A 14,072-nucleotide genomic window follows, 5' to 3' on the forward strand; every position below is an offset into this window, starting at 1 on the left:
CAGTCGGTCCCCAGCCTGTAGCAGTGCATGGATTTTTCCTTCCCAAGTGTAGGACTCTGCACTTGTCCTTGTTGAACCTCATCAGATTTCTTTTGGCCCAATCCTCTAATTTGTCTAGGTCCCTCTGTATCCTATCCCTACCTTCCAGCGTATCTACCACTCCTCCCAGTTTAGTGTCACCTGCAAATTTGCTGAGAGTGCAGTCCACGCCATCCTCCAGATCATTAATGAAGATATTGAACAAAACTGGGCCCAGGACCAACCCCTGGGGCACTCCACTTGATACTGGCTGCCAACTAGACATCGAGCTGTTGATCGCTACCCGTTGAGCCCGACAATCTAGCCAGCTTTCTATCCACCTTATAGTCCATTCATCCAATCCATACTTTTTTAACTTGCTAGCAAAAATACTGTGGGAGACCGTATCAAAAGCTTTGCTAAAGTCAAGATATACTTTTGACTGCTTGACTTTGCAATCTGTTTTTTTGAACACAGCTTTGTGTGTGCGTAATGTGTTAGACCACTAGAACTGTATAATGATCTTTCAGAAGATTGATCCCAGTGCCACAGTGCAGCTACCTGGGGGAGACCACAAACAATCTAGGGCGAAAGTGTTTGCAAGTGCACCCCAAAAACACTGGGAAGCACAACATGCAACTTCTTAGTCCCTGCTAGCCCTTTGGAGGGGCCGAGGTGGGGGGGTGCCTCTTTTCCCAGCATCCCTTGCTGACATTAGCTCTTTAGGGGAAGCGGTTAAAAATACAGTTAACCCCCGACTGCCTGTCTCTCGTATTACCAAATGCCTGGTTGGCAGAGTTAGAGTGGGAGAATCTCTTCTCGGGGCCCAGATGATGGGTCACACAATTAACATAACTGCCAATAGGGTTATGCACAAAGCGTTCCCAGTCTGGCCTAAACAATGTCTGTGAATCAGTATAAAATTTGCTTGAGGGGGAAATCTGGCATGAAAGACTCATCCCTCCCTGCTCACAGTCTGCTCTAGACGAGGCTTAGAGCTGAGAGGCCTCAAACGCCAAGTGTGGAGAGAAGGAATTTCTGTTCTGATTTGCATTTGACTGTTAGTTTTTAGTTCGAACCGACAGCACTTGTTTATGCCGTCATCTCATGGCACATGACACCATCACTATCACTAGTGAAGTCTCTCAACAGTTTACTAGCTGCAGTAGGTAAGAGTTCTGCCCATATTACAAGATATTGAGGTGCAAAGAAATTAAATGTCTTGGTTAGGATCTCACAGTGAGTGTGGAGCAAAGCTGGCAACAGAGCGGGCTGTGGGAGTATCATTCATTTAACTTCAAATGCATCTTGATCCATTTTTTGATGGGTTTGCTGTGGAGCTTTGAGTTTCCTGAATTTCATCTTGAGCTTTGGGTTTATCCAAACAGGAAAGCCAAAGCTGACATTCAGATATGACTCTGCAAAACTGTCGAGTTTGATCTCCGTTGGGGTACAAAAACAAACAGGAGCAACACAACAATTACAGGAAGTATATTATGCAGAGAAAGCATCTCTTGATATTTGCATTCTCAATTTCTCTCATGGCTTATTAAGGGGAGAAGGTGCAGCTACAGCTGACAAAGAGGACAGAATGGAAGATGCCCTTAGGTTTGTTTCTATTTAGGGTTGCCGGGCATCCAGTTTTTGACCGGAACACCCGGTCGAAAAGGAACCCTGGCAGCTCTGTTCAGCACCACTGACTGGGCCATGAAAAGTTTGGTTGGTGGCACAGCCAGGCTGGCAGGCTCCCTGCCTGGAAACACGCAGCCCCCAGGAAGCAGACAACATGTCCCTCCGGCTCGGGGGTGGCCACGGGGGCTCTGCACACTGCGTCCACCTCAAGCGCCGGCTCCACAGCTTCCATTGGCCAGGAACCGCGGCCAATGGGAGTTGCGGGGGCAGCTGGCAGAGCCCCCTGGCCGTCCCTCCACCTAGGAGCTGGAGGGACATGACCCCGCTTCCCAGGGGCTGCCTAAGGTAAGTGCTGCCTGGACCCTGCACTTCAAACCCCCTCCTGCACCCCAACCCCCTTCCCCAGCCTGGAGCTGCCTCCTGCACTCTGAACCCTTTGGCCCCAGCCTGAAGCCCCCTCCTGTACCCCAAATCCCTCATCCCTGGCCCCACCCCAGAGCCTGCACCCCCAACCGGAGCTCTCACCCCCTTTTTACATCCTTCCTTTTAGTGCCTTTATTTATTTTTCATTTGGGGCCTCTCGGAAGAAGTGGCTCGTTAGACAGGGCATAACTGAGGAGCTGAATGAGGCTGAGAGACTGCTGCGTGCATGGGAGCCAGCGTGTGAGAAGGCCTGGAGAAAGCAGCAGGAGAAGGAAATGAAGGGGGCATTGAAGGTCGGCCTCAATGGCAGAGCCAGGTGGGGTGAGGTGGAGATGGCAGCAGCCATGACCTGGGTGGTGCAGAGTCCTGAAGATGACAACAGGCTTGGCACAGTGGGCAAGAGGGAGCCAATGAGTTATTCATAGAGATAAGTGACTTAGTGCATTATCATCCTGCAAATCAGAGTATTAACCCCCCTCCCTCCCCCATGCAGCTCAGCATGACTGCACTGAGTAAGCTGGGCATGGAGAACTCTGCTTAGCGTGGCATTCTGCAAGGGCAATGAGTCGGGGCGAGTTCCCCATTGTCCCTGTACGCCGAGCCATAGCCAGAGGAATAGGAGGTTCGTGATTTTCTATACAGTGTTTGGGGAACAAAAGAGGTGAGATGGCTGCTTTTGAAACCCTTCCATCCACTCCTGTTTCCCTCAAGCTGAGTATTGAGTGGAGGGCATCTCGTTAGAGATAATTACCGAGCTGATCGTTGTGCTCAGTGACGTTAAGCAGGAAGTGCGCTGACTCACATCTGCACCTGTTATGCTAACGAGGTTCTGCTTTCCCAGCAGCAGGGAGGAGATGCACCTCTATCCAGCAGCCATGTCGCAGACTCGCCTCCGTTGTTGTTGGTTTTTAACGCAGATGTGATAAAAAGATCTTTCTGTTTTTCGAGAGGATTCATTCTGGCTGGAGCCTGCCTCTAGTACTCTTCCTTTACCACTTATTTGGTTCTATATACAGCACATGAATGTTTGAAGATGAAAGACATTATATAAGGGCTCTGTATTTATTAATTTATCGTTAACTGTAATCATGGTGATAATAGAGAAAAACCAACTCTCGTTACATTACCAGGGCCTTCTAAAATCCAACCATCTAGCCATAATAATTAGCCCTGGGCAGGAGCTTTTTGGAGAAACAGTTTTCCATGAAAAATGCCAATTTGTCCAAATCAAAACTGTTCATGGAGGACTTTCATCAGGAAGGTTTCTCAGGGCTGGGATGGAAGCTTGAGCTCTTGATCCCAGACTAGCCCAGAGCCCCAGCACTGACCTCACATATAGGAGACCCTGATTCAAGTCTCTGAATCAGTCAGCAGATTGTTTATACTGTTTTCCTACCCTGATATTCCTCCTTAATTTCCCCCCCCCCACCCTATAGTTTATAGAAACAGGATACTATTACTTAAAATAGTTTGGGAGCCCTCCATGGGCACATTGTGTTCCAGAACAGGGTTAGTTAGGCCTTCCATGTGTTATATATTAGTAAACACGGTTATTTGGACCCTGTTGTGCCTCTGTGGTTACTTCATATTATGTTGTGTAAGGAGCAAAAGCCACAATACCCCTCCCATGTACAACATTTTAAAAAGTGTTTATGTAAGAGACATGGGGGGAGCCATTAAATAACCAATATGTGCCCCACAGTGGGTGACATGGGAAATGAATTTACAGCTGCATCTGAAATTATTTATGGCCTGGTTTGGGAAAGCCTTAGTAAGTGAGTGTAGATAGGTATATTGAAGTCTAATGCTGCCTTATGCATAGGGCCAAATTCAGAGATTATGTCAGAGGAGGTTTAACCATGGCCAGTTAAGTCTGGGAGCACTGGTCTTCTCAAGAACACTGAGACTTTAATCCCTGATTCAGACTTTCCGTCATGGATTCAAACAAGCTTTGCTAGGGTGAGTCTTACTGTAATATCCAGGAGCTTCACTTTAATAGGATCTCGGCACTCAGTGCTAATGACTCTGCTAATCTCTGTTTAACGCAAACTGCAGTCAATCTGCAACATGTCCACATGCGAGATGGATGCAGCATATGTGTTACGTAGATGACACTGTAACTGCAACAAGGAAGGACTTTGCTACAATTTATTACAGGGCAAGCCAGGGTGTGACTCTAGAGTGCACCACTTGCTGTGCAGTAACATCACATGTGGGACTCTGCTACAGTACAGTCTGGAGTGTGACCCCAGGACTTTCAGTGCGCACTAGTAGTGTCCACACTGCACATTGCTGCATGGCAAGCTGGTGCAGAATGCTCACACTCTGGCTTACTGAGCGGTAACTTGCTATATAGCCAAGCCTTCACTCCAGTTTATTGCTGGTAGGAGTGAGGAGAAAGAGAATGCCAAATCTATAAACTTGTACAATTTTGTGGGAATAGGGAAGTTTTATAGAATAAAGAATGATCATTTCCATAGGAAAAAAATAAATACTACACATTTCATTCCAAGACTTTTTGAAGAATTAAACTGACTTCTGTCCAGGCTAATGGCTGGAATTGTGACCAATGGGATTAGGAGAACTAATTCAGAAAAAAAAAACCTGAATCAAACATGACTGTATAATAATATATATGTGGGCTGTGAACGCCTTCAAGAGAGAGTAAGCTGATTGTCTTCATGCTTTTGTAGGGTTTTCCAAGATATATCTGTCCCCAGTCCATCCCCCTTACATCCACCAAGGGAAGAGACAAAGACTGAGGAAGGGATGCCACTGTATTTGATCACACAAAGCTTGTTGTTCATGAGTTAATTCTAGACATTCTTCCCTGTGGTGTCTGCTAAGGGGTGGAGAGAGGTCATTAGTCTCCCACTGGCCATTTGGCCTTGTTCTCTTTGGGGGTTACTCCTAGCCAAACCTGGACGTCTCAAGCCTATTAGTTATTTTGCAAAGATGTGAGATGGGGAGAAGAATCAGCATTTCCACAGAAATAACATTCCACACAGTGTGCGGTTTGGGCTAATTGTTGTTGGCCAGCTGCACAGGGAACAAAGAGGTATGAATGGCACCCCTTGAGAGGGCCTGTTATAAAAAGGCAGTCAGCTGCGAACCAGTGGAGCGGCGAACAGCGGAGAGGCTAACAGAGGGAGTTTGACTGGGAGTTCGCCTGGGGAGAGCCCACTGAGGCTTTCATCTTGCAGGTATTCTGAGTAGCTACTGCAACAGCTGAGGAAGCTCTTAGAAGGAAGGTAATATGGATGGTGAGCGATCCGCTGTTGTGACCTGTGTGACAAAGTGGGAATGTTCTTGATGGGTTATTTAAATATTGAGTGGGGAGTATTAACCTGGGAAGGTTGCAGGGGAGTTTTGCTGGGACTGCCTTTGGGGAAGGGAGAATACCTGAGCACGTAACATGAGAACCCAGGAGGGGGGTTGGAGGCCAGGTAACACCTCTGCCCTGGAAACTGGACAAAGAACAAAGGCTGGGGGAGGAGCCAGGAAAAGGCCAGAAAGGAAAGGGCAGAAGGGAGTTTTCAGGTTTGGAGCTGGCTGGAAAATAAAGAGGGGCGCCTGACCAACAGGGCTGTGGCCTCCCTGGGGCCCCCAGATGGACCTAACTAAAGGGAGTCCTGTTGTCTGTATTGGCAAGACCTGTTTTGGACTGTGTTCCTGTCATCTAAATAAACCTTCTGTTTTACTGGCTGGCTGAGAGTCATGGTGAATCGCAGGAAGCCGGGGGTGCAGGGCCTTGACTCCCCCACACTCCGTAACAACCTGCACAGGATGTGCCACGTTTGTCTTTCTTCCACAGGACAGAAGCGACTTTGTCTGTTCAAAGTGCAAGCTGATCTCCATATTGAAAGAGAAGGTTCAAGGTCTGGAGAAACAAGTATCGACCCTGCGTTGCATAAGAGAAAATGAAGATTTCCTGGACAGATGTCAGGATATGCTTCTATGGGCACAACATTCTGAAGAATCAGAGCAGGCTGTGCAGCGGGGACAGGACGGTGAAGAAATTTGGCAGCATGTGACCTCCAGAAGAAGAAAGAGGAGCGTCCATGTACCAGCAATGCAGATACAGGTGAGCAACCGTTTTCATATTCTCTCCACAGGTACTAATGCGGAGAGTGGACTAGATGATACATCTCAGGGAACGGAGCAGAAGGAGACTTCACCGATTGGACGGCATGAGATGCACTGTCTTAGGGATGAGGGTTCCATGACCACTGCTCCCAAGAGAAGGAGGCAGGTGGTGGTGGTCGGGGACTTCCTCCTCAGAGGGACTGAGTCATCTATCTGCTGTCCCGACCAGGAAAACTGAGAAGTGTGCTGCTTGCCAGGAGCTAGGATTCACGATGTGACGGAGAGACTGCCAAGACTCATCAAGCCCTCGGATCGCTACCCCTTCATGCTTCTCCACATGGGCACCAATTATACTGCCAAGAATGACCTTGAGCGGATCACTGCAGACTACGTGGCGCAAGTGGTGTTCTCGTCCATCCTCCCTGTGGAAGGAAAAGGCCCGGGTAGAGACAGCTGAATCGTGGAAGTCAACGAATGGCTATGCAGGTGGTGTTGGAGAGAAGACTTTGTATTCTTTGACCATGGGATGGTGTTCCAAGAAGGAGGAGTGCTAGGCAGAGACGGACTCCACCTAACGAAGAGAGGGAAGAAGATCTTCGCAAGCAGGCTGGCTAACCTAGTGAGGAGGGCTTTAAACTAGGTTCACCGGGGGAAGGAGACCAAATCCCTGAGGTAAGTGGGGAAATGGGATCCTGGGAGGAAGCACGAGCAGGAGAGCGCAAGAGGGGAGGACTCCTGTCTCATACTGAGAAAGAGGGACGATCGATGAGTTATCTTAAGTGCCTATACACAAATGCAAGAAGCCTGGGAAACAAGCAGGGAGAACTGGAAGTCCTGGCACAGTCAAGGAGCTATGACGTGATTGGAATAACAGAGACTTGGTGGGGTAACTCACATGACTGGAGTACTGTCATGGATGGATACAAACTGTTCAGGAAGGACAGGCAGGGTAGAAAAGGTGGGGGAGTTGCATTGTATGTAAGAGAGCAGTATGACTGCTCAGAGCTCCAGTATGAAACTGCAGGAAAACCTGAGAGTCTCTGGATTAAGTTTAGAAGTGTGAGCAACAAGGGTGATGTCTTGGTAGGAGTCTGCTATAGACCACCAGACCAGGGGGATGAGGTGGACGAGGCTTTCTTCCAGCAACTAACAGAAATTACTAGATCACAGGCCCTGGTTCTCATGGGAGACTTCAATCACCCTGACATCTCCTGGGAGAGCAATACAGCGGTGCACAATCCAGGAAGTTTTTGGAAAGTGTAGGGGACAATTTCCTGGTGCAAGTGCTGGAGAAACCAACTAGGGGCAGAGCTCTTCTTGACCTGCTGCTCACAAACAGGAAAGAATTAGTAGGGGAAGCAAAAGTGGATAGGAACCTGGAAGGCAGTGACCATGAGATGGTCGAGTTCAGGATCCTGACACAAGGAAGAAAGGAGAGCAGCAAAATACGGACCCTGTACTTCAGAAAAGCAGACTTTGACTCCCTCAGGGAACAGATGAGCAGGATCCCCTGGGAGAATAACATGAGGGGGAAAGGAGTCCAGGAAATCTGGCTGTATTTTAAAGAATCCTTATTGAGGTTGCAGAAACAAACCATCCTGATGTGTAGAAAGAATAGGGTCAAGGAAAGTGTAGGCCCCTTACTGAATGAGGGAGGCAACCTAGTGACAGAGGATGTGGAAAAAGCTAATGTACTCAGTGCTTTTTTTGCCTCTGTTTTCATGAACAAGGTCAGCTCCCAGACTACTGCACTGGGCAGCACAGCATGGAGAGGAGGTGACCAGCCCTCTGTGAAGAAAGAAGTGGTTCAGGGCTATTTAGAAAAGCTGTACGGACACAAGTCCATGGAGCCGCATACGCTGCATCCGAGGGCGCTAAAGGAGTTGGCGGATGTGATTTCAGAGCCATTGGCCATTATCTTTGAAAACTCATCTTTAAACTACAGGCCAGTCAGCCTCACCTCAGTCTCTGGAAAAATCATGGAGCAGGTCCTCAAGGAATCAATTCTGAAGCACTTAAAGGAGAGGAAAATGATCAGGAACAGTCAGCATGGATTCACCAAGGGCAAGTCATGCCTGACTAACCTAATTGCCTTCTATGATGAGATAACTGGCTCTGTGGACGTGTTATTCCTTGACTTTAGCAAAGCTTTTGATACCATCTCCCACAGTATTCTTGCCAGCAAGTTAAAGAAATATGGGCTGGATGAATGGACTATAAGGTGAATAGAAAGCTGGCTAGAATGTCTGGCTCAGTGGGTAGTGATCAATGGCTCCATGTCTAATTGGCAGCCGGTATTAAGCGGAGTGCCCCAAGGGTCGGTCCTGGGTCCGGTTTTGTTCAATATCTTCATTAATGATCTGGAGGTTGGCATGGACTGCACCCTCAGCAAGTTTGCAGATGACACTAAACTGGGAGGAGTGGTAGATACGCTGGAGGGTAGGGATAGCATACAGAGGGACCTAGACAAATTAGAGGATTGGGCTAAAAGAAATCTGATGAGGTTCAACAAGGACAAGTGCAGAGTCCTGCACTTAGGACGGAAGAATCCCATGCACTGCTACAGACTAGGGACCGAGTGGCTAGGCAGCAGTTCTGCAGAAAAGGACATGGGGATTACAGTGGACCAGAAGCTGGATATGAGTCAACAGTGTGCCCTTGTTGCCAAGAAGGCTAACGGCATTTTGGGTTGTATAAGTAGGGGCATTGCCAGCAGACCAAGGGACGTGATCGTTCCCCTCTATTCGACATTGGTGAGGCCTCATCTGGAGTACTGTGTCCAGTTTTGTGCCCCACACTACAAGAAGGATGTGCAAAAATTGGAAAGAGTCCAGTGGAGGCATCAAAAATGATTAGGGGGCTGGAGCACATGACTTACGAGGAGAGGCTGAGGGAACTGGGATTGTTTAGTCTGCAGAAGAGAAGAATGAGGGGGGATTTGATAGCTGCTTTCAACTACCTGAAAGGGGGTTCCAAAGAGGATGGATCTAGACTGTTCTCAGTGGTACCAGATGACAGAACAAGGAGTAATGATCTCAAGTTGCCAGGGGGGCGGTTTATGTTGGATATTAGGAAAAACTTTTTCACTAGGAGGGTGGTGAAGCACTGGAATGGGTTCCCTAGGGTGGTGGTGGAATCTCCTTCCTTAGAGGTTTTTAAGGTCAGGCTTGACAAAGCCCTGGCTGGGATGATTTAGTTGGGGATTGGTCCTGCTCTGAGCAGGGGGTTGGACTAGATGACCTCCTGAGGTCCCTTCAAACCCTGATATTCTATGATTCTATGATTACAGAGCGCCCCCATCCCACTCTTCCTAAATATCCTGGGGTAGAATTTTTGTTTTAAACCTCCAAGGAACTTTTGACATAGTGGCTTTTGGGGAGGTCGGGAACCTTCATGGCTGTAGAAAAATCACTTGATTTTGCTGGAATGTCTTGCAGCATTCTGGTGACATGTCCGAAAAGCGTAAGGCGCCGTCTGCAGACAATGGACCCCGTAGTCTGTAGATTGAAGTGACCATAAACATCTGCGTTACGAATGAAGTCATTCCGCTTTATGTCCGATCTATGACATTGGCATTTTGTGTGGAAAACCTCCAGCTTTGCCCAGTCCGAGCGGCACAGTGTCCATGTTTCACAACCGTACAGCAGTACGGAGAGAATACAGCTCTAACAGATCCTGAATGCGGTTGTCATGCCGAGATGATGCTGACTCCATATTTGTCGTAAACGACCCATGGCAGATGCTCTGTTTGAGAGTTGGAGGAACTGGTGAGTATAGAACCCAAGTAGCAAAAACTGGAGACTGCTTTGGTAGTTTCATTATTCAAAGAGATTGGAGTCACGGGGGGACCGCAACAAATTAATATTTATTATTTATATTGCCATAGTGCCTAGTAGCTCCAGTCCTGGACCCAGAGTCCATTATGCTAGGCACTGTACAAACACAGAACACAAAGACAGTCCCTGCCCCAAGGAGTTTGCAATGTAATGCAAGAGACAGCAAACAGACATGGGGTACACCCGGTGTGGCCGTGGGGAGAGACATGGGGAGGGGAAGGACTGCAAGGAAACAGTGAGACAGTATTGTTCAGCACCACAGGCTGTGGTCTCAGCACACCAGCCCCGTAGCTGTTCTCAAGTTTTTTTGTAGGCCTCACTGCAAAGGAGAGCTTGAAGGAAGGTAATGAAGTATTTTTGTGGAGGTTCACGGGGAACCCTCCCACGCTTGAGGCTCAGCATGAGAGACAACAGAAAGGTGCTTCTTTGAAAATTGAACAATTATGTCCTAGTTACACTGTTATTTGCACAAGCTGGGCTGTCTTACCAGGATACGTGCAGTATCATCAGCCCCAGGCACACACAAATCAGGAGTCAGACCTCAAAAATCACGAGAATGGCTTAAACCTCAATAAAATAAGAGATGTGGGGTCTTATTTGTCTTCCGGGTTCTGAGTCTTTTAGGGTGCACGCACATCACATTTCCAAACTTTTCTTCACAACCAAGAGGGATAGAAACCTAGTGAGTTTGTGTGTATTTCTGTGTGTGTGTGTTGCTGTTGTTCTTTTTGTTTTGTTTTTAACACAAGCTGAGCTTCTCATGCAATCTCTTGATTCCATCAGCTAGGGCTTTAAGACGAACCCCCCCATAGCGAGAGACTTGTGATAAAATTATGAGCATTGGTATCACTGCTTTGCCCAGGGTCAAATTGTGAGTCTGTCAGCAGCATATATGTTAGGACCCTTTCACCACAGATCTAATTTCCTCCCAGGGATAAGAGAGGTCAGAGCCGCTGTTTTTTAATTAGCAGTTTACCAGTGTCTAAGGGTCACCTGGCCACTAGCCTGTCACCAAGAACAGACTGGAAGATGAAAAGAGAAGTGAGTCTTTATGGCTCTATTTTGAATCCGTAGCATGTCTAATCTGAGTGTACAATGAAAGGCAGCCGGCTGTCTATTTTTTCCCCCCTAATTTCTGCAGTTAATAAGCATAGGTAGGAAGTAGAACCAGGGGATGCCCCTTTTTGGCTTGAATACCCTTTCCTCTGCCATGTGACCAATGGGAGGGCATGGAGTGGCTATCATAGAGACCTTCAGGAGAAAGACTGAGCCCAAGCAAGAGTCCCTGGGGTATGGGGAAGTCCAGACTGAGGAGCTGGGCAGGGACGGCCTTCATTATTATTGATTTGTATTATAATCCTGGCTCAGGATCCCATTGTGCTAGGTGCTGTACGAACACAGGGTAAAATGCCAGGCCTTGCCCCAGAGAGCTTCCACGCGGGGAGCAGGGAAGGTATGCTGCTAGCAACCGGGCAAGGCAGGAGCAGCTCTTGCCATCGCTGCCCTGCTGGTGTCAGACTGTGTTCCTTGCCATTGGCTTTTTTTAATAAGAGAAGCTTCTAGGGCCCCTTCCAATCCCAGCAAAGGACGGTGGGGGTAGGGGAGGGGAAAGGAACAAAACCAGGAGGCTTTTTAAAAGGCTTTGATGAGCTCTCATTAGCTAGATGGCCCACACGGTGTGATGTTGATGCAGTCTCTGATCTCACCCACTCAGTGCGCACCACACTAATTTAAGACAGAAACTAGAACATTATTTCCCCCTGAAATCTGAAGCAAAAATCAATAGCAGGCCTTCTCCTGTCAGATCTGATCCCGTCAGTATCCCAGTGTATTAATGATTTTGAGCGTAGAGGTCATTACAGTAGGGAGAGAGCTCCAGGGGGAGGGGAAAAAATAAGCAACAGAAAATCAGAGTGAAATTCTCTTCACCTTATTTATCCACTTGGTGGTAGAAACATTGTGGAAAGGAGCACTGTAAAATCCCAGCTGATCCCCCGGGGGGAGCCTACGGTCCTGGGGCCGGTTTTGTTTAATGTCTTTATTAATGATCTGGAGGATGGTGTGGACTGCACTCTCAGCAAGTTTGCAGATGACACTAAACTGGGAGGCGTGGTAGATACACTGGAGGGTAGGGATCGGATACAGAGGGACCTAGACAAATTAGAGGATTGGGCCAAAAAAAAACCTGATGAGGTTCAACAAGGACAAGTGCAGAGTCCTGCACTTAGGACGGAAGAATCCCATGCACAGCTACAGACTAGGGACCGAATGGCTAGGTAGCAGTTCTGCAGAAAAGGACCTAGGGGTCACAGTGGACGAGAAGCTGGATATGAGTCAACAGTGTGCTCTTGTTGCCAAGAAGGCTAACGGCATTTTGGGCTGTGTAAGTAGGGGCATTGCCAGCAGATCGAGGAACGTGATCGTTCCCCTTTATTCGACATTGGTGAGGCCTCATCTGGAGTACAGTGTCCAGTTTTGGGCCCCACACTACAAGAAGGATGTGGAAAAATTGGAAAGAGTCCAGCGGAGGGCAACAAAAATGATAAGGGGTCTGGAGCACATGACTTATAAGAAGAGGCTGAGGGAACTGGGATTGTTTAGTCTCCAGAAGAGAAGAATGAGGGGGGATTTGATAGCTGCTTTCAACTACCTGAGGGGGGTTCCAAAGAGGATGGAGCTCGGCTGTTTTCAGTGGTGGCAGATGACAGAACAAGGAGCAATGGTCTCAAGTTGCAGTGGGGGAGGTCTAGGTTGGATATTAGGAAACACTATTTCACTAGGAGGGTGGTGAAGCACTGGAATGGGTTACCTAGGGAGGTGGTGGAATCTCCTTCCTTAGAGGTTTTTAAGGCCCGGCTTGACAAAGCCCTGGCTGGGATGATTTAGTTGGGAATTGGTCCTGCTTTGAGCAGGGGGTTGGACTAGATGACCTCCTGAGGTCCCTTCCAACCCTGATATTCTATGATTCTATGATTCTATGACGGATTAGGGAGGTCAGAGTCAGGCCCACTGTCCAGAAAGCCGCAAGGAGACGGGGTCACGGTTTTTTTTAGTGCTGGCTGTCCGAAATATTCGCCAGCTGCCTTTTCAGGAGAGACTTGGTCAGTTCTTGATTGCAGGCAGCTGATCTCCTGCCCACAGTGAAGGGGAGTCTCTCTGCGACTGCAATTAAACAGGAATTGTGTAGGGGAAGGGGAACCGTGAAAGCAGATTTCCCTCTTCCTGCTGAAATGGGAACTGGCAGATGGCTGGGAATGAGGCCTCCGGGCTGCTACACAAGAGGTGGAGGGAGTTTGCTCTTTAGTCGCTGATTTCCCAGTCAGAAACGAGCCCTTGGGCTCCTCTAACAAAGAAGAGGAGGCTCTTGTAGGTGTTTCCCCCCCTTCTAATGTTTAAAGACACCACGTGGGTTCATAGGTTCCAAGCCCGGAAAGGACCATCTAGTGTGACCTCCTGTATAACACAGGCCAGAGACCTTCCACCCAGTGGTTCTTGCATAATGCACAAAGCATCTGTGTTGAAAGGGTGCAAGTCCAACTATTAGCCACTGCATAGCCACATGGTGAGAGAGAGCCCTGCCCCCAAAGGCAGGCACTCTACACAGACAATTTACAGTGTTGCTTCACGGCTGACTTTGCCCCACTGGCTCAGAACTTGGTGCTCATGGATTTAGAGCTGGGGTCAGTGGAGACTGGGGGCATGCTGGAGGGATTAGAGGGGTGGGGACCGATAGCAATCCCCGTTGGTGGATACATTTGTTTAGCCCTGCAGTAGTTTTCCCAAAACATGGCTAGAAATGATAACTAGATCAATGCAGGCTCTAGGGTTTCTAGCTAGGTTATAACCTGGCTCCCATCATCTTTACTGGACTTACTCCACAACTTCCCTGGGGGGAAAGGGGAGCATTATCCTCACCTTATAGCTGGCAATGGAGGCACAGCAAGGTGCAGTGACTTGTCCAAAGTCACACAGGAAGTCTGTGGCTGAGCCAGAAACTGAACCCAGATCTCCTACAGCACAGCCTAGTTCCTTAACCACAAGACCATCCTTCTTTCCTACCCGCTATGCTTTTATCAC

The sequence above is a fragment of the Emys orbicularis genome, chromosome 11, assembly GCF_028017835.1.
Source record: "Emys orbicularis isolate rEmyOrb1 chromosome 11, rEmyOrb1.hap1, whole genome shotgun sequence".
NCBI lineage: Eukaryota > Metazoa > Chordata > Testudines > Emydidae > Emys > Emys orbicularis.